The 22,199-nt window shown below is 40.7% G+C and overlaps 6 non-coding genes across 6 annotated transcripts; 1 reads left to right on the top strand and 5 right to left on the bottom strand.

The window, feature by feature from the left end:
* Positions 1-4,505: 4,505 nt before the first annotated feature.
* Positions 4,506-4,587, bottom strand: trnas-uga (transfer RNA serine (anticodon UGA)). Its single transcript has one exon. It is a non-coding gene; the product is annotated as a tRNA-Ser (tRNA).
* A 700-nt stretch (positions 4,588-5,287) lies between these two features.
* On the bottom strand, positions 5,288-5,359 carry trnah-gug (transfer RNA histidin (anticodon GUG)). Its single transcript has one exon. It is a non-coding gene; the product is annotated as a tRNA-His (tRNA).
* Positions 5,360-6,257: 898 nt separating this feature from the next.
* Positions 6,258-6,330, bottom strand: trnak-uuu (transfer RNA lysine (anticodon UUU)). The gene has a single exon. It is a non-coding gene; the product is annotated as a tRNA-Lys (tRNA).
* A 938-nt stretch (positions 6,331-7,268) lies between these two features.
* trnak-uuu (transfer RNA lysine (anticodon UUU)) lies at positions 7,269-7,341 on the bottom strand. Its single transcript has one exon. It is a non-coding gene; the product is annotated as a tRNA-Lys (tRNA).
* Positions 7,342-19,995: 12,654 nt separating this feature from the next.
* On the bottom strand, positions 19,996-20,068 carry trnav-uac (transfer RNA valine (anticodon UAC)). The gene has a single exon. It is a non-coding gene; the product is annotated as a tRNA-Val (tRNA).
* A 1,509-nt stretch (positions 20,069-21,577) lies between these two features.
* trnal-cag (transfer RNA leucine (anticodon CAG)) lies at positions 21,578-21,660 on the top strand. Its single transcript has one exon. It is a non-coding gene; the product is annotated as a tRNA-Leu (tRNA).
* Positions 21,661-22,199: the final 539 nt, after the last annotated feature.

The following is a 22,199-nucleotide window of genomic DNA, read 5'->3' as shown; positions in this document are numbered from 1 at the left end:
GATGCAAATGAGCAGTGGGCAACAGTGAAGACTCAAAACACATTACTGCAGAGGATGGGAAGTTTAGCAGCTATACGAACCATAGCTTTAAAGAGAAATAAAGATGTATTGGGAAAATAAGTTCAATTCAATTCAATTCAGCTTTATTTGTATAGCGCTTTTACAATGTAGATTGTGTCAAAGCAGCTTCACATAAATGGTCATAGTAACTGGAACCGTGCGGTTCAGTAACTGGAACAGTGTGGTTCAGGTTTTAGTTTTTAAGTTCAGTTCAGTTCAGTTTAGCTCAGTTCAGTGTTATTTAATCATTACTGAGAGTTCAAACACTGAAGAGCCAATTCATTGATGCGTAGCTCTACCAATCCTGAACCATGCGAGGCAGTGGCGACAGCGGAGAGGGAAAAAAAAACTTCTTCTGATGGGAGTGAAGAAAAAAACCTTGAGAGAACCAGACTCAGTTGGGCACGACCATTTTAATTTCTCCGCTGGACAAAAGTCTTGTGCAGAGCTTCAGTTGCCGTGGTGGAGGCTGGAAGATGGCCTCAATGAAGACTCGTCTGTCCCTGGAGCGTCGCTGGAATCAGACACATGTTCTCCACTCCCCACGACCATCAGCGCAGCAGCAGCTCAAGATATGGCCTGGTCCCGGGTCTTTAGTCTGGGTCTGGGAGACACATTACTGTGGAGGATGAGAGGTTCAGTTGCTTTACAAACCAGTTTTTAGAGAAATAATGTTGTATTGGGAAAATAAGTTGAATTTAGCCATCTTCATTTGTTTTGTTGCTGTTGTTTTATAGGACTATTAATTGAAGCTTTTTTTTATTGTGGCTGCAGCATTTTGTAGTTAATGTTGATACAGGTATGTTGAGGTATTTTGATTTGAAACACATTTTAATTTTTTTTCCCAAGCCTGGTTAAAAGGTAATGCAAGAGTTGTGTGTTGTTTTTGTAGAAGTTTCTCAGAGTTGCTTGGCTTAATTCTTTGTGTAAAGATGCAAATGAGCATTGAAAACTCAATCCGATGTCTCAATACACACAACTACATTCACTTATATAATAGTCATAGAAGATGTATACTATTATACTGTGATATATTATCATTCGTTGAAAGAAACAATTTATAAACTTCACATTGAGGTTTTATTTGTGTTAAGTTCAGTCAATATATTGACATGAGCTAACTATTAGCAGAGTTTTAGTCATTTATTTATTACTGAACTTGTTCTTTATGTGAGTTTAGAGTCCTTTATTTATCTTAAAGCACATGCAGCTTATTACTGGCTTCTGGAAGACTGTAAACACTTTATGTTTATAAATTGTAACTATCAAAATGTAACTTGTTTCTGTGCCAATTTTGTTTTCTTTCCTTTTTTTTTAGTTGAACAGAACATGTGTGAGCAGCTCAGCTTTCCCGAAATCCTCTTATTCACCTGGTATGAATTAAAGATGTTTTTCTCTCTATTTATTACTTGTGTTTGTGCACACAAATATGCATAGACATTCACAGAAGCATATATAAGATACTCTGACAAAACCTTTTCCTTTTAACACAGTAAAGCGATCACATACTGTGGTGCATCTAAATATTTATAATTAGAAAATAATTACATCACTAGTAAATTTATTGTATAGTTTATACAGAATAATTCAACGACAAGAGTTCACTTTCATATCTACACAATGCATAACTTTTAACGTGATTAACCTGCTCCACCTACACCAACTACAGCATTTCTCAGACTTCTTTTTTCACTATGGTGTTATTACAGTGGTGAACATCACATACAACAACAACTGTACTTACTCCTGTAACTTGTTTGCAACAATGAATTTTAAATATCTGCGTCACATAGTCATTTAAATAAAAGAATCATCAATGAGTGCGGTCATCTTTATTAATAGCTGCCTGATCATTAACTGAATAGGACCGTTTAACATATAAGAAACCCGTTGACAGATATAGCTGTTCATGCCAATACCAACTTGATAGACTATTACATGAACATATTACATGAACAGGACCTGCCTAACATCTCTTAAGACAAATAAGCATAGAGTCTATAACAATACATGCTTGATTGCCCAGATCAATACAGTCGCTACATCTGAATGGTGCTTTTTCACACATTTTAAAAATAACAACTATTTGTAAGCGAAGTTCTTATCCAATACCAGTTTAATACCTCAAATAATTATACATGTAAGGCATCACTGTGGTGCAGTAGGTAGCACTGATCGCCTCACAGCAAGAAGGTCGTTGGTTTGAGCCTCAGCTGGGTCAGTTGACATTTTTGTTTGTGTGTTCTCCCCATGTTCGCATGAGTTTCCTCCAGGTGCTCTGGTTTCCCCCAAGTCCATAGGAACTGTTGAACCATACAGTGGCTGTTTTTTGCCCCTGTATTCTCTTTATTTGCATTTAGCAGAAACAGTTTTGAAATTAGTAGAGGATGAGTAAATGACAGAATTGTAATTTTTATGTGAACTACCCCTTCAATGCTTATGTAAGTAAAGGTAAATTAAATATTACTACAGATATTGCTAAAGAATGGCAGGAAACGTGGAACACAGATAATAAGAGAAAACAATTCATGTGAAAAAAGAAACCCTATATAGGCCTATGAAGTTGTAGAAATAGAAAAGAAGAGGTCATAATTATGAGGATGAGATTTGGACTCAGATATTAATAGAAAGTGTTGTAGACATACAAGTCATTATAAAGTGGATTAAAAAAAGTTAAGAAAATGTTTAGATTTAAGGTTTGTGAGAGAGAGAGAGCAGACAAAGTGTAAAGTGAAAACCATGGGAGAAATGTATCAATAAGTCATGACTGCAACAGATTGTGGCAAAAAAGTTAAACAAAAAAGACTTTTATTTTGTGGCGCGTGACGTCATCAGGCAGCGCAGCTTCGTCGCTGTGATTCAACTGGAGAAAGGTTTGTTTTAAAACGTTTACAGATATAAACTGATTTAAAGTTAAAGTTCTAAAGTTTTAAGTTTTTTATACGATGCTATATTATGTTCCTGCTGTTGGAAATATTATTTTAACCCTTTATACAACGTAGTTCTGTTTTATTCTCAGTAACTGAAGGCTGTTGTTTGAATAAAACAACAGAAAAGTGTATAATAAGTGTTTAAATTAAACGTTTCACCTGATTTCTTTTTGTTAATTACTCTCAAATAAAAAAACTATTGAAGCAAGTGTTGAAGAGAAATTATTTTGTTTCTGTTCATTGTTTTGTTCATTTTTAACAGGATAAAGTGTCCAAACACAGAGAAAAAAAACCCTGCTGAAGCGACTGATCTCCACACTGTTATAAAGATGGAGTTTATTAAAGAGGAGAGTGAAGATGTGAAGATTGAAGAGACATTCACAGTCAAACAGGAAGATCTGCAGGATCAAACAGGTTGGTTTTCATACTGATATATTTTAATATTAAGAATAGGCTACTAAATTAAATCCATCTTGCAGCCCTGAGTGTGCTGCCTAGTTCTCCTAAACGCACAAAAGCAGTCATTGAAAGACAGGAATGAGTTTCTTTTGTCACTTGTTCTCATGTCTTTTGTCAATCTTTTAATGTATTATTAGTCTCCCATTTTCTCTTCCTTTTTAAGGTTATTGTTTTTCTTGTTCTCCTGCTGTTGGTAAAGCGTCCTTGAGCACTGGCGCTATATAAAATAAACAAAAACAATAAATTAAAGTTCAAATGAGCTGACGATATTTGACCTACAGTATTCTCATAGAAGATATCTGCTATTATGGTGATAGTGTTGACTTTTACTTTTCATTTGCATATGTCACGTTGATCACAATTTTTTCATCAACTTCTTTATGGGTTTAAACTTGTTTCTAGTAATTGTTACTAGTTCTCACAGATAGTATCTGAGTTAGAATTACATCATTATAATAGCTAATTACCGGGGCTATTGCTTTTAAACAGGGTTTCTGCGGTGCCTTAAATTCCAAAATCTAAATTTTCAATCTACAATCACCAACAACCCATCTCAATAAAACTTTTCATTCAAAAAGGTCTTTTTAACTCTATTTATCATAATGGTTTAAATATTTACTTACAATAACATTTGTTTAAACGTGCTCCATTACTGCTGAGGACATCGACCTAGACAGATTGTTGTGCATATATTTTGTTTATTATAGGTTTTAAAACGTTTAAAGCATTTGTTCATTTATTTATTTATTAATTTTAAAGAAAGTTTACTTAGGAAAAAAAGTGTATGGATACAAGTAAAGCTTACTTGTTGCTACACAGAATTCGAACCGGGGTTGCTGCGGCCACAACGCAGAGTACTAACCACTATACGATCACGGCAAGCTATGAAACAGCCGTTGTGACCTATGTGTGGTATGTTCCTCCCTGTGATAAGCCCCTTTCTCTTCAGTGAGAACACTCTGTTGTTTTTCTCCTCCTACCAGCACAACGCTTTTCCCAAGAAACAATGGAAATGCAAACAATTGACGACTGCTGCAATTTTAAAATGGGGGAGGACGTAGTCGGCAGGATTCGAACCTGCACGGGGAGACCCCAATGGATTTCAAGTCCATCGCCTTAACCACTCGGCCACGACTACAAGACTGTCCGTACCGCCATTTCTTTATGCCTAGTACACATATTGTGTATCCAGATGAAACTTTCATCAATCGATAGCTCAACGGCAAAAGCTGTGGCTCCACAAAATGAGCGTCACACGCCCGAACAGGGACTTGAACCCTGGACCCTCAGATTAAAAGTCTGATGCTCTACCGACTGAGCTATCCTGGCACCACAACAGTAATTTACAAGTAGGCAAGGTTTGGGTTGTGGTCGGCGCAGACCTTTACAGTACACTAAAGTTTACCGTGAGATGGGGTTTTAAGCTTATGGTTGGTGTGGAGGTTGCTAAAACACGACAGGTTACTTTGAGGTTGGGTTTATGGTTTTTGTAGGTGTAGACATCAGTACAACACAATAGTTTGGACTTCATGTCATGTAGGAGACATTAAATAGATCAATGATAACTGCAGAATGTCTTTCTGCTGTTGAGGCAATGAATGGACACTCAACAATTGAAAAGATTCCTTCCATGCCTTAGAAGCGTGACTTGATCAGTACTTATCTACACAGCATGCTGGCATCAAAGATCCTATTTCTCTTATATCATATCCCTAGTCTTCCACACTTTAGGAAACGTAAACATTCAGGACGTGCCATTAGCACAGCCTGCACTAAAAGAAGGCTGGAGATAACGGATGGCAACACAGAGTGCGACACCAATGTCACTTTGAAAAACCTGCCATGACCCGGATTCGAACCGGGGTTGCTGCGGCCACAACGCAGAGTACTAACCACTATACGATCACGGCGAGCTATGAAACAGCCGTTGTGACCTATGTGTGGTATGCTCCTCCCTGTGATAAGCCCCTTTCTCTTCAGTGAAAACACTCTGTTGTTTTTCTCCTCCTACCAGCACAACGCTTTTCCCAAGAAACAATGAAAATGGAAACAATTGACGACTGCTGCAATTTTAAAAAGGGGGAGGACGTAGTCGGCAGGATTCGAACAGAATGTCTTTCTGCTGTTGTGGCAATGAATGGACACTCAACAATTGAAAAGATTCCTTCCATGCCTTAGAAGCGTGACTTGATCAGTACTTATCTACACAGCATGCTGGCATCAAAGATCCTATTTCTCATATCGAATCCCTAGTCTTCCACACTTTAGGAAACGTAAACATTCAGGACGTGCCATTAGGACAGCCTGCACTAAAAGGTGGCTGGCGATTACGGATGGCAACACAGAGTGTGACGCCAATGTCACCTTGAAAAGCCTGCCGTGACCCGGAGTTGCTGCGGCCACAACGCAGAGTACTAACCACTATAAGATCACGGCAAGGTATGAGACAGCCGTTGTGACCCTTGTGTGGTATGTTCCTCCCTGTGATAAGCCCCTTTCTCTTCAGTGTGAACACTGTTTTTCTCCTCCTACCAGCACAACGCTTTTCCCAAGAAACAATGGAAATGCAAACAATTGATGACTGCTGCAATTTTAAAAAGGGGGAGGACGTAGTCAGCAGGATTCAAACCTGAGCGGGGAGACCCGAATGGAATTCTAGTCCATCGCCTTAACCATTCGGCCACGACTACAAGACTGCCTGTACTGCCATTTCTTCATGCCTAGTACACATATTGTGCATCCAGATGAAACTTTCATCAAGCGAGAGCTCAACGGCAAAAGCTGTGGCTCCACAAAATGAGCATCACACGCCCGAACAGGGACTTGAACCCTGGACCCTCAGATTAAAAGTCTGATGCTCTACCGACTGAGCTATCCGGGCTCTTCAACAGTATTTTACGAGTAGGCAAGGTTTAGCGTTGTGGTCGGCGCAGACCTTTACAGTACACTAAAGTTTACCATGAGATGGGGTTTTAAGCTTACGGTTGGTGTGGATGTTGCTAAAACACGACAGGTTACTTTGAGGTTGGGTTTATGGTTGTTGTAGGTGTAGACATCAGTAAAACACAATAGTTTGGACTCCATGTCATGTAGGGGACATTAAATAGATCAATGATAACTGCAGAATGTCTTTCTGCTGTTGTGGCAATGGACACTCAACAATTGAAAAGATTCCTTCCATGCCTTAGAAGCGTGACTTGATCAGTACTTATCTACACAGCATGCTGACATCAAAGATCTTGTTTCTCATATCGAATCCCTAGTCTTCCACACTTTAGGAAACGTAAACATTCAGGACGTGCCATTAGGACAGCCTGCACTAAAAGGTGGCTGGCGATTACGGATGGCAACACAGAGTGCGACGCCAATGTCACCTTGAAAAGCCTGCCGTGACCCGGAGTTGCTGCGGCCACAACGCAGAGTGCTAACCACTATAAGATCATGGCGAGGTACGAGACAGCCGTTGTGACCCTTGTGTGGTATGTTCCTCCCTGTGATAAGCCCCTTTCTCTTCAGTGACAACTGTTGTTTTTCTTCTCCTACCAGCACAACGCTTTTCCCAAGAAACAACGGAAATGCAAACAATTGATGACTGCTGCATTTTTAAAAAAGGGAAGAATGTAGTCGGCAGGATTCGAACATGCACGGGGAGACCCCAATGGATTTCTAGTCCATCGCCTTAACCACTCAGCCATGACTACAAGACTGCCTGTACTGCCATTTCTTCATACCTAGTACACATATTGTGCATCCAGAAGAAACATTCATCAAGCGATAGCTCAACGGCAAAAGCTGTGGCTCCACAAAATGAGCATCACACGCCCGAACAGGGACTTGAACCCTGGACCCTCAGATTAAAAGTCTGATGCTCTACCGACTGAGCTATCCGGGCTCGTCAACAGTATTTACGAGTAGGCAAGGTTTGGGTTGTGGTCGGCGCAGACCTTTACAGTACACTAAAGTTTACCGTGTGATGGGGTTTTAAGCTTATGGTTGGTGTGGATGTTGCTAAAACACGACAGGTTACTTTGAGGTTCGGTTTATGGTTGTTGTAGGTGTAGACATCAGTACAACACAATAGTTTGGACTCCATGTCATGTAGGAGACATTAAATAGATCAATGATAACTGCAGAATGTCTTTCTGCTGTTGTGGCAATGAATGGACACTCAACAATTGAAAAGATTCCTTTCATGCCTTAGAAGCGTGACTTGATCAGTATTTATCTACACAGCATGCTGGCATCAAAGATCCTATTTCTCTTATATCATATCCCTAGTCTTCCACACTTTAGGAAACGTAAACATTCAGAACGTGCTATTAGCACAGCCTGCACTAAAAGAAGGCTGGAGATAACTGATGGCAACACAGAGTGCAACACTAAGGTCACTTTGAAAAACCTGCCGTGACCCAGATTCGAACCAGGGTTGCTGCAGCCACAAGGCAGAATACTAACCACTATACGATCACAGCGAGCTACAAGACAGCCGTTGTAACACTTGTGTGGTATGTTCCTGCCTGTGATAAGCCCCTTACTCTTCAGTGACAACTGTTGTTTTTTCTTCTCCTACCAGCACAACGCTTTTCCCAAGAAACAATGGAAATGCAAACAATTAATGACTGCTGCATTTTTAAAAAGGGGGAGGACGTAGTCGGCAGGATTCAACCCCGCACGGGGAGACCCCAATGGACTTCTAGTCATTCGCCTTAACCACTCGGCCACGACCACAAGTCTGCCTGTACTGCCATTTCTTCATGCCTAGTAAGGCAAGGCAAGGCAAGGCAAGGCAAGGCAAGGCAAGGCAAGTTTATTTATATAGCACATTTCATACACAGTGGCAATTCAAAGTGCTTTACATAAACAGGAATAAAAAAGACAAGTTTAGGAACATAAAATGCAGACAATAAAAATTATTAAAAACAGATAAAAACAAATTAAAATGAGTTAAAATAGGTTATAAAAGAATGTAAAAGAAAACGAAAAACATAATAGTGCGATCTGTCGGACGCAGCACAGTGCTCATTCAGTAAAGGCACAGCTAAACAGATGTGTTTTCAGTCTTGATTTGAATGTGCCTAATGTTGGTGCACATCTGATCATTTCTGGAAGCTGATTCCAGCAGCGAGGGGCATAGTGGCTGAAGGCAGATTCACCCTGCTTTGACTGAACTCTTGGAACTTCTAGTTTATATGATCCTAAAGATCTGAGTGATCTGTTAGGTTTGTATTCAGTGAGCATATCTGTAATGTATTGAGGTCCTTGGCCATTTAGTGATTTATAGACCAGTATTAATACTTTAAAATCTATTCTGAATGTAACTGGCAGCCAGTGTAAAGACCTGAGGACAGGTGTGATGTGCTCTGATTTCCTGCTTCTGGTCAGAATTCTGGCTGCAGCATTCTGGATGAGCTGCAACTGTCTGACTGTCTTTTTGGGAAGGCCAGTGAGGGGTCCATTACAGTAATCCACCCTGCTGCTGATAAAAGCATGAACAAGTTTCTCTAAGTCTTCACTGGAAACAAAGCATCTGATTCTTGCAATATTTTTGAGATGATAGTGTGCTGATTTACTGACTGCTTTGACATGACTGTTGAAACTCAGATCTGACTCAAGAGTCACACCAAGATTCTTGACCTTATTTTTCTGTCGTTTGACCTTTGGTGCCAAGGTACGCATTTACCTTGAGAACCTCATCTTTGTCTCCAAACACAATGATTTCAGTTTTCTATTTGTTTAACTGAAGAAAGTTTTGGCACATCCAATTGCTCATTTCATCAATGCACTGGTAGAGGGTGTCAATAGGGCTGTAGTCATTAGGCAGTAAGGCTAGGTAGATCTGAGTGTCATCAGCATAGCTGTGGTAGGAGATTTGGTTCTTTCTCATTATTTGGCTTAGAGGAAGCATGTAAAGGTTGAACAGGAGAAGTGCCAGAATAGAGCCTTGTGGGACTCCACACGTCATGGGTGTCCACCTCGACCTATGGTCACCTATACTGAAATGGTAACCTCTACCTTCAAGGTAAGATCCAAACCATTTGAGGACCGTGCTAGATAGCCCAACCCAGTTTTCCAGCCTATCCAGAAGTATGCTGTGATCGACAGTGTCAAATGCAGCACTGAGATCCAACAATACCAGCACTGTTATTTTACCTGAATCTGTATTTAGGCGTATATCATTGATTATCTTTATAAGAGCGCTCTCTGTACTGTGATGTGCTCTGGAACCAGATTAAAAATTGTCTAAACACCCCCTGAAGTTTAAGAACTTGTTAACTTGGTTAAAAACAACTTTTTCAATGATTTTGCCAATGAAAGGGTGATTTGAGATTGGCCTGTAATTGCTCAATAGGGTGTTATCCAGGTTGCTCTTCTTTAAGAGGGGTTTAACAACTGCAGTTTTAAGTGAGGTTGGAAAAATCCCTGATAGAAGTGAAGCATTTACCACTTTTAGGAGATCCATTTCTAAACAGGTAAACACCGTTTTGAAGAATGATGTGGGGAGCGTGTCAAGACTGCAGGTTGATGTTTTCATAACTTGCACAATTTCTTCTAATATTTTGCCGTTAATTGCCATGAAATCAGACATAATGTCTGATTTCTTAAGTTGTGGCTGAGCTTGTTTGATATCGACACAACTTGACTGATTGGATGAGCTGATTGCCTTTCTGATATTATTGATCTTATCAGTGAAGAAATGAGCAAACTCATTACATTTGCTTTCAGAGAGGAGCTCACTTGGAATCCGACTGGGGGGGTTTGTGAGTCTCTCTATCGTTGCAAAGAGTGTTCGAGCATTATTTAAGTTGCTGTTTATAAGGCTTGAAAAGAAAGTCTGTCTAGCAGTGTTTAGTTCCATATTAAAGGCATGAAGACTGTCTTTATAGATATTATAATGGACTACTAGTTTTGTCTTTCTCCACATACGCTCAGCTTTTCTGCACTGTCTTTTCATCATTTGTACTCTAGGTGACCTTGTCCAAGATCCCTTTTGCCTGCCAGTCGTCTTCTTGACTTTAACAGGAGCGACATCATCTATAATCTTAATTTTAGAGTTAAACAAATCAAGGAGAGAATCAACAGAATCTGCAGATATGCTCGGTGCTAGCGATATGGCCTTCATAAACTGCTCACTAGTGTTCTCATTTATGCATCTCTTTCTGACAGAGACAGATCTGTCTTTAATAGCTGGAGTGATCAATATATCAAAGAAGATACAGAAATGATCAGATAGTGCAACATCCTTAACAACAGTCGATGAAATGTGTAAACCCTTAGTTATAAGTAGATCAAGAGTGTGTCCACGATTGTGTGTCCTTGAACATGCTGAGTCAGATCAAAAGTGTTAAAAACAGTCATCAGTTCTTTTACAGCATTGATTTCTGGATTATCTATATGAATATTAAAATCCCCAGCAATACTAAAATAATCAAATTCAGAGGTTACTATTGATAACAGCTCTGTAAAATCCTCAATAAAAGCTGGAGAATATTTTGGAGGTCTGTAGATAATGATCAGTAAGATGCGTGGAGCACCTTTCAGTGCTATACTCAGATATTCAAAAGACAAATAGTCACCAAATGACACTTGTTTACATTCATACACATCTTTAAACAGGGCAGCGATGCCTCCACCTCTCCTATTAACTCTGCAAACACTCAAAAAATCAAAGTTTAAAGGAGCTGCTTCATTCAGAACTGCTGCGCTACAACTGTCATCTAGCCAAGTTTCATTTAAAAGCATAAAATCAAGGCAATATGTGTTGATAAAATCATTGACTAAAAGAGACTTATTGTTGAGTGATCAGATGTTTAAAAGCGCAAACTTAACAGTTTTAGCTGTTTTTTCTATAGTAGTCTCAGATCTACATTTAATAGAAACCAGATTTGAATGATTTGCTTTTCGGCCTGATGAAGTCTTTGGTTTTCTGTCACTTAACACAACACATATCTGCTTAGAGAAAGCTACAGACACACTGGGTTCCTGCTTGTTCTGAAAACATTTGATAAAGACACTGTTATCTAAGCAGGTCCCCGACACACATCACAGAGAGCTCTTGTGTTCACCAGCTGAAGATGGGGCGTTGTTGTTTGGGAACTGCCGGTGTGATCGGAGGGCTCTTCCAGGTGGGCTCATGGGTGGTTGTGGAGCAGGCCGCTTTTTGGTTGGTAACTGGGGGCTTGCGGCAATGGAGTGTAAAAGTTTAGTTCCAGCATACACCAGTTCCTCCATCTTTTTTGAAAAACCCAAGAGTGGTGAACATTGTGACAATGAGAACGTGTCCGGTGACAGAGGCTGTGCATCTGGAGATTCTGTCTGCAGAAATATGTTTTCCTGAGGATCATTTTTGAGTGACGAGACTTGATGCTGTTCTGATGCGTCACAGTCTGCCTGTGTTGAGCAGAGGGCAACTGATAGTGTCTCTATCAACATTGGGTGTTTTGGCTGCATGGCATTATCCCTGTCCTTGGGTGATTCGTCAGCCACAAGTCCACTCAGGAGCTGATTTGAGGTCCTGTGGTCATCCGGACATTTGCTAGGTGTGTGTGTACAATTCAGTTCAGTGGCATACACAGCTGATGGATGATTAAGGGGGAAAAAAATATTGTCCTTTAGCACCTTTGCACCAAGTTTGTTTGGATGAAGGCTGTCTGATGTAAACAGCTGTCTTTGGTTCCAGAAGAGATTGAAGTTGTCGATGAAATTCAGTCCATTCTTGTTACGTGTTTTCTGTAGCCATACATTTAGACCAAGAAGCCGTGAAAACATATTTGTCCCTCTTGCAGGGAGTGGTCCACTTATGAACGGCTGAACCTTCAATCTTTCAGCTGTTTCCAAGAGCTCACAGAAATCTTTCTTGAGCAGTTCTGACTGTTCCTTCCGAATATCATTCTTCCCCACATGGACGATAATCCGTTTTGCAGTATTGTGCTTTTTCAGAATTTCCTCAAGTTCTTTGTTTACATCAGAAACTGTTGCATGAGGAAAGCAGTATGTCATAGTAGATTTGCTCCTGAAATTCTTGATTATTGAATTTCCTACGACTAGTGTTCTTATATTTGTTGCGATCGGAGCAGAATGCCGCTGTCTAGTCGGCCTTGAGCCTCTGTTCCATACAGAATTAGTTGCTGAATCATGCGATCTCTGTCTGACTGCATTTGGGGATTCTTCACCCATATTACTCAAAACTTCATATCTGTTCTGAAGCTGTATTTGAGTCCGAGCTGCGTTCAAAGCATTCAAAGGTTTGCGATCTGCTCAATGTATTTTTTTTTATGTTTTAATTATGTTTATCAAGGCTACATTTATTTGATCAAATATTTAGTAAAAACTGGAATAATGTGAAATAATAATATAGGCAAATTAAATAAATAAAGAATACTTTATTCAAACAATTCAAATCAAATAAAATCAATTTATGAGCAAATCAAACACAATAGAATTCTTGCTATATATTGTGACGATCGTCATTAGAATTTTCTTTATTATTATATGGGTGACGTCTGATTGGGTTACTGCTGTCAGCTGATGCAACGTTATTTAGAGCTCCTTGGATGGGTTTCTTGCTCTCTCTCATTAATTCTTTGTCACGCAGTCAGCATGCAGGTGATTCCGGGTCACTGAGAGGTCATGCTGACTGTGTGTGTGTGTGTGTGTAGAGAGCGCGCTGCGTACTTGTTGCTTCGAGTCCGTTTTTGTAGCTCAATATGTGTTTTCGTGCTGCGTGCTCTTGCTCTGAGGTAGTGGCAGTGTTCTTTAAAGTTAGTCACGGCATCGAAAGTGCGAGTATGTTTTTGATGCGGACGTTGAAGCGGCAACATTTATGAATGGAAGAGTTTATGATTTTGGCAGAGGTTGTATTTGCGATGCATGGTGAACGTATTATGCGCTCGGGTTTGTTTGTGGAGTGAGGCGTGGGTTTATTTTTGTTTTTTTTCGAGTTGCTTTGTTTTGGGTTTTTTCTTTTCCTTTTGTTTGAATGTTTGATCACTATCGTAATCGGGATTTGTGTTGCAGTTTTCTGGGCCCAGTAGCATCGACGGGTGATCGGGTAAGCAAATGTTTCTTCTTTGATTTATATTGTTTTGGTTAACTTGTAAATGTGTATGTATGTCAAAAAGATTTATTGAGATGGTCGAGCAACCATATGAATGTGCATTGAGTTCACGATTGCTTCAGCATGCACAAATGGAAAATCTACTTTAGCGTATACAAACTGAGAGACATTTCAAGTGCATTGAATGTGCAATTGATTCAGTGTGCACAAATGGAAAATCTACTTTAGCGTATACGAACTGAGAGACATTTCAAGTGCATTGAATGTGCAATTGATTCAGCGTGCACAAATGGAATATCTACTATGTGTAATGTGTACAACTAAGTTCTATAAGTTCTTGAATGTGTGATTGATTTGATTTGAACTTGAAATATTATGTTTGTGGGAATTTGATTAATATTGATTGTTGTATATTTAGAAGTGTTTTTTTTTATTTATTTCTTTATGGTTGGTTGATGTATCACCAGTTGATGGTTTTGTTTGTAAAAGGTAATTAATAGGTATTGTGCCTGGGCCTGGAAATTTAAGTTTGTTTGGTTTATGGATTTACTTACAATGTGTTTAAGTTAAAGTTTGTTCTTTTTGTTTTCTTCTTTATTAATTCATTGATCTGTTTGATGATTGAATATCTGATTTGGTTTTTATTAAATCATGCATCTGTTAAAACTTAAATTTTCATTTAATAGAATTATTTAAGAAACTGTAGTGGGGTCTTTCAACCCCTGGTGCCCAACCCACTTTATTAGCCAAATACCGCTACAGATTTGGCGTCCAACGTGGGGCCCTGAGAAATGCTAAATATTTAATGGTTTTTGTAATTTTTGCTTAATAATGGAAGCTAACAACTTTCTTATTAATTTTCCTGATGCAGCAGAAGGTAGTTGTGAGGGCCCATCTCATAATAGTCCTGTTACTCCACAGATTAATCGATCATTATTAGATGAGGACACTGGGATGGAACAGCCATTTATTGGGGCTCTGATCCTCTCCTCTGAAAGTCGGACAGACGATTTAGCAGTTTTATTCCAGGCAATTGATTCTCTTAAAAGTGTATTTGTAGATACAGTAGACCGGCAGAAAAAATGGCTTCAGGACAGTACTGAACTTTGTACTCATGAAGTTCCTAAGAAAACATTAACTGTGGTTGAAAAAGCACATTCTGAATTTTTAGACGTTCTTTCTGACCGTATGAAAGAGTTTACTAAACATACAATTGAGGCTATACAGTGGAACTCGAAACAGACACACAATGAATTTAAGACAATGTTTGATGAGGCTAACTCTTCAATGTTTTCTTTCTTTAAGAGAGCTTTGGAAGAATCTAGGGTAGGAGAAAAAACATTACAGGAAGAAGTATGCAGCTTAAGGAAGGAGCTACTTGCCATGCAAACTTCGCTTAATTAATTCCTTTATGCAGCAGAGGATCTCACTTGACACCAAAGTAGATGAAAAGGTTCATGTTTCTGGGTCTCAAGTATGTTCAAATACATAAGGAGGAGTAAATGATGAGTCTGATCCTGTTATTTATTTGGAGAGATGTAATGACTTCTTATCTCTAAGACCAATGTCAAACAGTGAGATACTTGCCACCATGCGTAGTGTTCTGCATGCCTCAGCCCGAGATTGGTGGGAGACAGTAAGATTTAAAATGAATTCTTGGGAAAGTTTTCAGAAGGCTTTTCTAGCGGTTTTCCTCCCAGAGGATTATCAGGATGTACTCGAAGAAAAAGTGCGTAATCGACTGCAAGAGACAAATGAAAGTGTTCGAGACTTTGCTTTTTCATTTCAAGCTTTATTTAAACGCTGGAAAAAAGAAGCTACTGATACTGAAGTTTTGAAAGCTCTTTTAAAAGCGATGAATCCTTGTTATGCTAGTCAACTTCGTGGCCGTGCACAGACTGTAGAGGAACTTGTGAGATTAGGAACACAATTAGAGAGAGATTATGATCATCAAATAAAGTACAATCAGTTACAGTTACCTAAGAGTTCTTTTCTTGACCAGCATTTATCTAAAAAATCAAAAGGGGTAGAGGTAAAATCAAACTTACCTCCAGAACAAAGTTTGACTAGTTTGCTTTGTTGGCGATGTCATGAAAATCATTCCCCAGGTTCTTGTTCCAAGTTTAAGGCTGCCCTGAGTGGAAAGCAAACTGGTGGACAATTTCAAGGAAATAAAGAGTTCCAACCTCAAAATCAGCAACGAGGTATGCTGTCTGCTTATGATACTCAGCGCTTTGTAAAAAAAGATGTGTCATCTGGTAGGAAGCTGGATAAGAGAGATGGTATTAAAATTCTTCGTCAGTTGGTAATCCCAATGATGGTTCGGAACTGTAGTGGTAAAGCACTTGTTGATACAGGAGCTACTTATACATTGCTCAAAGTCGATTTATGGAATAAGATAAAAGAACCCAATGAGCGACTAGATGTATGGCATGAGGGACCACTTTATCTAGCGAATGGCGATGCTACTGTTCCTCTTGGCCAAAAAGTACTGGACTTCTATTTGCAGGATTTGCATTTTAAAAATTCCAACTGTAGTTCTGCCAGCTCAGAACCTTGTGTATTCAATGGTTTTGGGTTTAGATTTTATCGCACTGACTGGGTTGCAACTGAACATTAGAGATCAACTGTACAGTTTTTCTGATGATCCACAAGGTCGGGTTTTCCCTTTCCAACCGCCTATTACACCAGGGGACTCTTGGAAGTGTTGTAAACCACCTGGTAACTATAATCCATCTGCTTCTTTGTATTCTGCTATACCTCCTGTTCATTTTGTATGTACAGCAAGCAAATGTGTGGATAAGAGTGATGTGGGAGAGTCTGGTTCTGTATTGATGGAGCTTTTGCAAAGTAAAATCAAGGAGAGCAATCTTTCAGAACGTGAGTCTCATGTTCTGTTTACTCTTTTGTATGACCATCCTGACGTTTGTACTCCTAATTTGGGTAGAACCCATCTTGTCCAGCATAAGATTGCGGTTTCAAAAGATTTTGTTGTAGCTCAAAAACCATACAGACTACCCTTACACAAAAAGGAGATTGTAAAGGAACAAATTGATGATATGCTCAATCAAGATATCATCCAGCCATCTCATTCACCCAGGGCATCTCCTATTGTGTTAGTTCCTAAAAAAGATGGAGGGCAGAGATTTTGTGTTGATTATCGTAAACTAAATGCAGTCAGTGAAAGCGATGCATTTCCTCTTCCCACAGTGAATGAGATCTTGGAGTCCCTTTCTGGGTCAGGGATATTTAGTACTCTGGATTTAAATAGTGGATATTGGCAGGTGTCCATGCATCCAGATAGTATGGCCAAGACCGCTTTTGTCTCACCTTTTGGCCTATATGAGTTTAAGGTGTTACCTTTTGGCCTGAAAAATGCACCGGCCACATTTCAAAGGCTTATGAATAGAGTCTTGGCTGACTATCTGGGGCAGTGTTGTTTAGTGTATTTAGATGACATAGTCGTCTATTCGGCTAACTTTCACCAACATGTCCTAGACCTCCAGAAAGTTTTGAGATGTTTGCAGAGAGCAGGACTAACTCTCAAACTGCCAAAATGTAATTTCTGTTTAACAGAGATCAAGTTTCTTGGCCATATTGTGACTACTGATGGTGTAAAGGCAGACCCTGCTAAAACAGAAGCTATTCAGAATTTTCCAGTCCCAACAAATTTGAAGGAACTCCAACGGTTTCTGGGAATGAGTGGGTGGTACCATAGGTACGTTCAAAATTTTTCAGATATTGCCGAACCACTTAATGCTCTAAAGAAGAAAGGAGTTCGTTTTCAGTGGACAGCTAAGTGCCAGGTAGCGTTTGACTGCCTCAAAAGGCATCTTTCCTCACCACCTGTACTTGGACACCCAAATCATGTCCATACATTTGTAGTTTATACTGATGCCAGTTCAACCGGCATGGGTGCTGTTCTTGCTCAATGACCCTCCACTTTTGGTGCATCTGAGGAGGTGTTGGCGTATGCTAGCCGTACTCTGACATCAGCAGAGAAAAACTATTCTACAACTGAGCGGGAGTGTTTAGCAGTGGTTTGGGCTGTAGAACGGTGGCGGCATTATTTGAAGGGAAAATCCTTCATTGTAGTTACTGATCATGCCTCTCTTCTTTGGGTGTTCAACACTACGAAAACGAATTCCCGACTGATTCGCTGGGCTTTGAGACTACCTTTGTCTCGGATTGACGTTCCTGATTCTTTTCCAATGGTAGCTTCCTATGTTCCTAAGCAAAGTACAGAGAGTATGGTGTCACTATTTCCTCTTTGTGATGAGGATATCTGGATTGCACAGCAACAAGATGTAGAAATCCAAAGGATCTGCCTCTTCTGGAAATCTGTTTTTTACAAACCTTGTTCCATCTTTTATGTTTGTGCCTGGATACAGTCTTCTTTTAGTTTTAGACATGGGGAAAACTCCCCATCTCTCTAGCTTGCTTAAAATTTCTTCATCAGCTAGGTAAACAGGCAGATGCTTGAACGAAACAACATAGTCTCTGTTTTGTAACCTCCGTACTTCAGATTTCACTTCTTTAATTGTCAATCCATTGTCTATTAAAATTTCGGTGTCATCTTCAGTCTCTATTGTTACTTCATGCTCCCTTGTTTGTTTGGGTCTCACCGCCAGAATTCTTCCTTCCCCAATCAGCTCCGTGACTGCTTTGATTATATCAAACCTTCTTGCATCTTTTACATTTTCTACTTCTACAGTTACTGTTGCTTCCTTTGTGCACACTCTTCTTTGTATCTCTTGCTTATCCTTACCTTTTTCACCTCTTCGTTGGCCGGGCTCTTCATTTTATTTATCTCTTTGTCTGCTGTCAAGTCCATTTTTTTTATCTCTTCGTCTATTATCCAGCCCATTTTCTTTATCCTTTCGTGCAAGTCCCTCCATTTTCATGTCGTTGCCGGGTAATCTGTCCATGATTAAAAATAAAAAACCACAACATAACCACCCTTCAGTCAGCAAAATGCTGCTGTTGGGTGGTTTTTAAAGACAAAATTAAAACAAACAAACAAACCACTCAAGGTCAATAAACAAAAAGGTAGACAAGCAAAATGGGGAGAGCCTTTTTCTCCTTACTGCTGCCAACTCACTTCCTGTTTGCTCTATAGCGCCCTCAGGGTGGTGTGGCCGTAAGCGATGACAGCTGTCAAGTGTTAGCTATTGAAACTAGGCGCAGCCCCAGGAGCCGAGCACAGCTTAGCTGCCTGCTGCGCCAATGAGGTGGACAGCCGGAGCTGGGCAAGCTGTGAAACACCAGATTCCATGTCACGGTACTGCGGTGCGGCTCCCAGGAGATAGCTCCTGCCAAGCTTGCATGTCAGGATGGCCAAGCGGTCTAAGGTGCTGCGTTCAGGTTGCAGTCTCACCTGGAGGCGTGGGTTCGAATCCCACTTCTGACAAACCGAGCTTGGGCGGTGCGCTCAGGCTGAAGTCTTTAACTCTCTGCCACCATGTCCGAATGATACAGTATCACTGACAAAGCGCCGCATCATGCGGGCTTTAATGCAAGTGCACCGAAAGGGGATCAAAAGAATTGTCCTGGGATGGCGTTGATTTGTAAGGTTTGCAGGGCATTTTTTCGTCAAATCCTCGTACAACGTCAAGTCATGACATTTGACAGATCCATGACCTTGTATCGTGCATCATCCAGTGAGCAGAGAGACAATTGAGAATGTGCGTAAAAGCAAATATGAATGTTTCCGCCCAGTTTCTAACAGGAGACCCTCCGCTTGTAAAGCCATCGTGATAACCACAGGAGCCTCCGGTTAGGATGAGAGCACTGTCTTGTGGTGCCATCGCAGAGAGACTGAAAGTCACTTTCCACAATGTTTTCATTCAATGTTCTACGCTGGTGGAATCACTTTCCCATTCCCACTCGGATTACGGACACACTGGTCTACTTCAAACGACAGCTAACACCCATCTCTTCAGAGTACACCCGAACCCCGGTGAATATCCCTCTCTCTAAAGAAAACGACACTCCTACTCCAGCACTAAATTCTCTGAGCACAAACAAATTGCTTGGAATAAATAGCCCTTTTTCGTATGCATTGCCTCGTCTTGTTGAATCGCTAAATACCTCCACTATTGTATGTCGCTTTGTACAAAAGTGTCCACTAATTGTATGCTTCCGCCCAGTTTCGAACAGGAGACCTTTAGCGTGTAATGCAAACATGATAAACACTACACTACGGAAACCAATAGGCCAGTGCTGCTTCAAGTATTTATAGTCTTTTTTTATAGAGCTGTCTTGCACGGTCCGCATCGTGGAGGGCCAGCAAACGCACTGGCCACCTGCTCATGCACAACACAAAGCTAAAAGAAATCAGATTCTACGCAAGTTTGCGACACCGCGAGGGGAGGTAAACACTGAGTTGAATTCAAACTTCTAGCCTCACAACGCTCTGCAGAAAGAATGTTTTCAGTGAACAGCAGTACTCAACAGAAGCCTGATTTGACAATTGTCGTAAAAGCCAGAGCTTGTTTACACCCAGTTTTGAACTAGGGACCTTTCGCGTGTAGGGCGAACGTGATAACCACTACACTATGGAAGCCTTCAGGAGTACAATCAGCAGATAACCCTTTTTGATTGGGTGCCTGTTGACGATCATTGCTGGTGCGGCAGTGGATGCTATTATTTTCTCGCCAAAAGAAAAGCACTGTTCCTGCTCGGTTTCGAACCGAGGACCTTTGGCGTGTTAGGCGAACGTGATGACCACTACACTACAGAAACCCCACAAGTGCTTTCGCCGGCGAAGTTAGGCTTGCAAGGATAAAACAAGGTGTACGCGTTTGTCAATCAAGCGGACAAAGCCGACTCAGCGTGACAAGCTCCCTGCAGGTATTAGGGCCAATTTACAATCCGGGCCCAACACAGCTGTACAGGTCCTAGCGAAATGTCCCCTTTCGTCACATTTGAAGCACCTGAATTCTGGGCATTCCTTCATCACATGGTCTGAGCTCATGCATAGTCGACAGGTTTTTACCTGATTGGTGTGCATGACTCTAAATTGCTATGGCCCTTCCGCCGTCTCGATTTTGGTACTGTATGGTAGGGAGACCGTCTCTTCTTGAAATCTGTTTTTTACAAACCTTGTTCCATCTTCTATGTTTGTGCCTGGATACACTCTTCTTTTAGTTTTAGACAAGGGGAAAACTCCCCATCCCTCTAGCTTGCTTAAAATTTCTTCATCAGCTAGGTAAACAGGCAGATGCTTGAACGAAACAACATAGTCTCTGTTTTGTAACCTCCGTACTTCAGATTTCACTCCTTTAATTGTCAATCCATTGTCTATTAAAATTTCTGTGTCATCTTCAGTCTCCATTGTTACTTCATGCTCCCTTGTTTGTTTGGGTCTCACCGCCAGAATTCTTCCTTCTCCAATCAGCTCCTTGACTGCTTTGATTATATCAAACCTTTTTGCATCTTTTACATTTTCTACTTCTACAGTTACTGTTGCTTCCTTTGTGCACACTCTTCTTTGTATCTCTTGCTTATCCTTACCTTTTTCACCTCTTCGTTGGCCGGGCTCTTCATTTTATTTATCTCTTTGTCTGCTGTCAAGTCCATTTTTTTTATCTCTTCGTCTATTATCCAGCCCATTTTCTTTATCCTTTCGTGCAAGTCCCTCCATTTCCATGTCGTTGCCGGGTAATCTGTCCATGATTAAAAATAAAAAATTACAACATAACCACCCTTCAGTCAGCAAAATGCTGCTGTTAGGTGGTTTTTAAAGACAAAAATAAAACAAACAAACAAACCACTCAAGGTCAATAAACAAAAAGGTAGACAAGCAAAATGGGGAGAGCCTTTCTCTCCTTACTGCTGCCAACTCACTTTCTGTTTGCTCTATAGCGCCCTCAGGGTGGTGTGGCCGTAAGCGATGACAGCTGTCAAGTGTTAGCTATTGAAACTAGGCGCAGCCCCAGGAGCCGAGCACAGCTTAGCTGCCTGCTGCGCCAATGAGGTGGACAGCTGGAGCTGGGCAAGCAGTAAAACACCAGATTCCATGTCGCGGTACTGCGGTGCGGCTCCCAGGAGACAGCTCCTGCCATGATTGCATGTCAGGATGGCCGAGCGGTCTAAGGCACTGCGTTCAGGTCGCAGTCTCCCCTGGAGGCGTGGGTTCGAATCCCACTTCTGACAGACCGAGCCTGCGGCGATGCACTCAGGCTAAAGTCTTTAACTCTCTGCCACCATGTCCGAACGGTACAGTATCACTGACAAAGTGCCGCATCACGCGGGCTTTAATGCAAGTGCACCGAAAGGGGATCAAAAGAATTGTCCTAGGATGGCGTTGATTTGTAAGGTTTGCAGGGCATTTTTTCGTCAAATCCTCGTACAACGTCGTCATGACATTTGACAGATCCACAACCTTGTATCGTGCATCATCCAGTGAGCAGATAGCCAATTGAGAATGTGCGTAAATGCATTGCCTCGTCTTGTTGAATCGCTAAATACCTCTACTATTGTATGTCGCTTTGGACAAAAGTGTCCGCTAATTGTATGCTTCCGCCCAGTTTTGAACAGGAGACTCTTAGCGTGTAATGCAAACATGATAAACACTACACTACGGAAACCAATAGGCCAGTGCTGCTTCAAGTATTTATAGTCTTTTTTTATAGAGCTGTCTTGTACGGTCTGCACCGTGATGGGCCAGCAAACTCACTGGCCACCTGCTCATG

Source organism: Danio rerio, chromosome 4, assembly GCF_052040795.2.
Source record: "Danio rerio strain M-AB ecotype USA chromosome 4, GRCz13ab, whole genome shotgun sequence".
NCBI lineage: Eukaryota > Metazoa > Chordata > Actinopteri > Cypriniformes > Danionidae > Danio > Danio rerio.
Note: the sequence above shows the minus strand (reverse complement) of the source record. Positions and strands in the feature narration are given on the sequence as shown.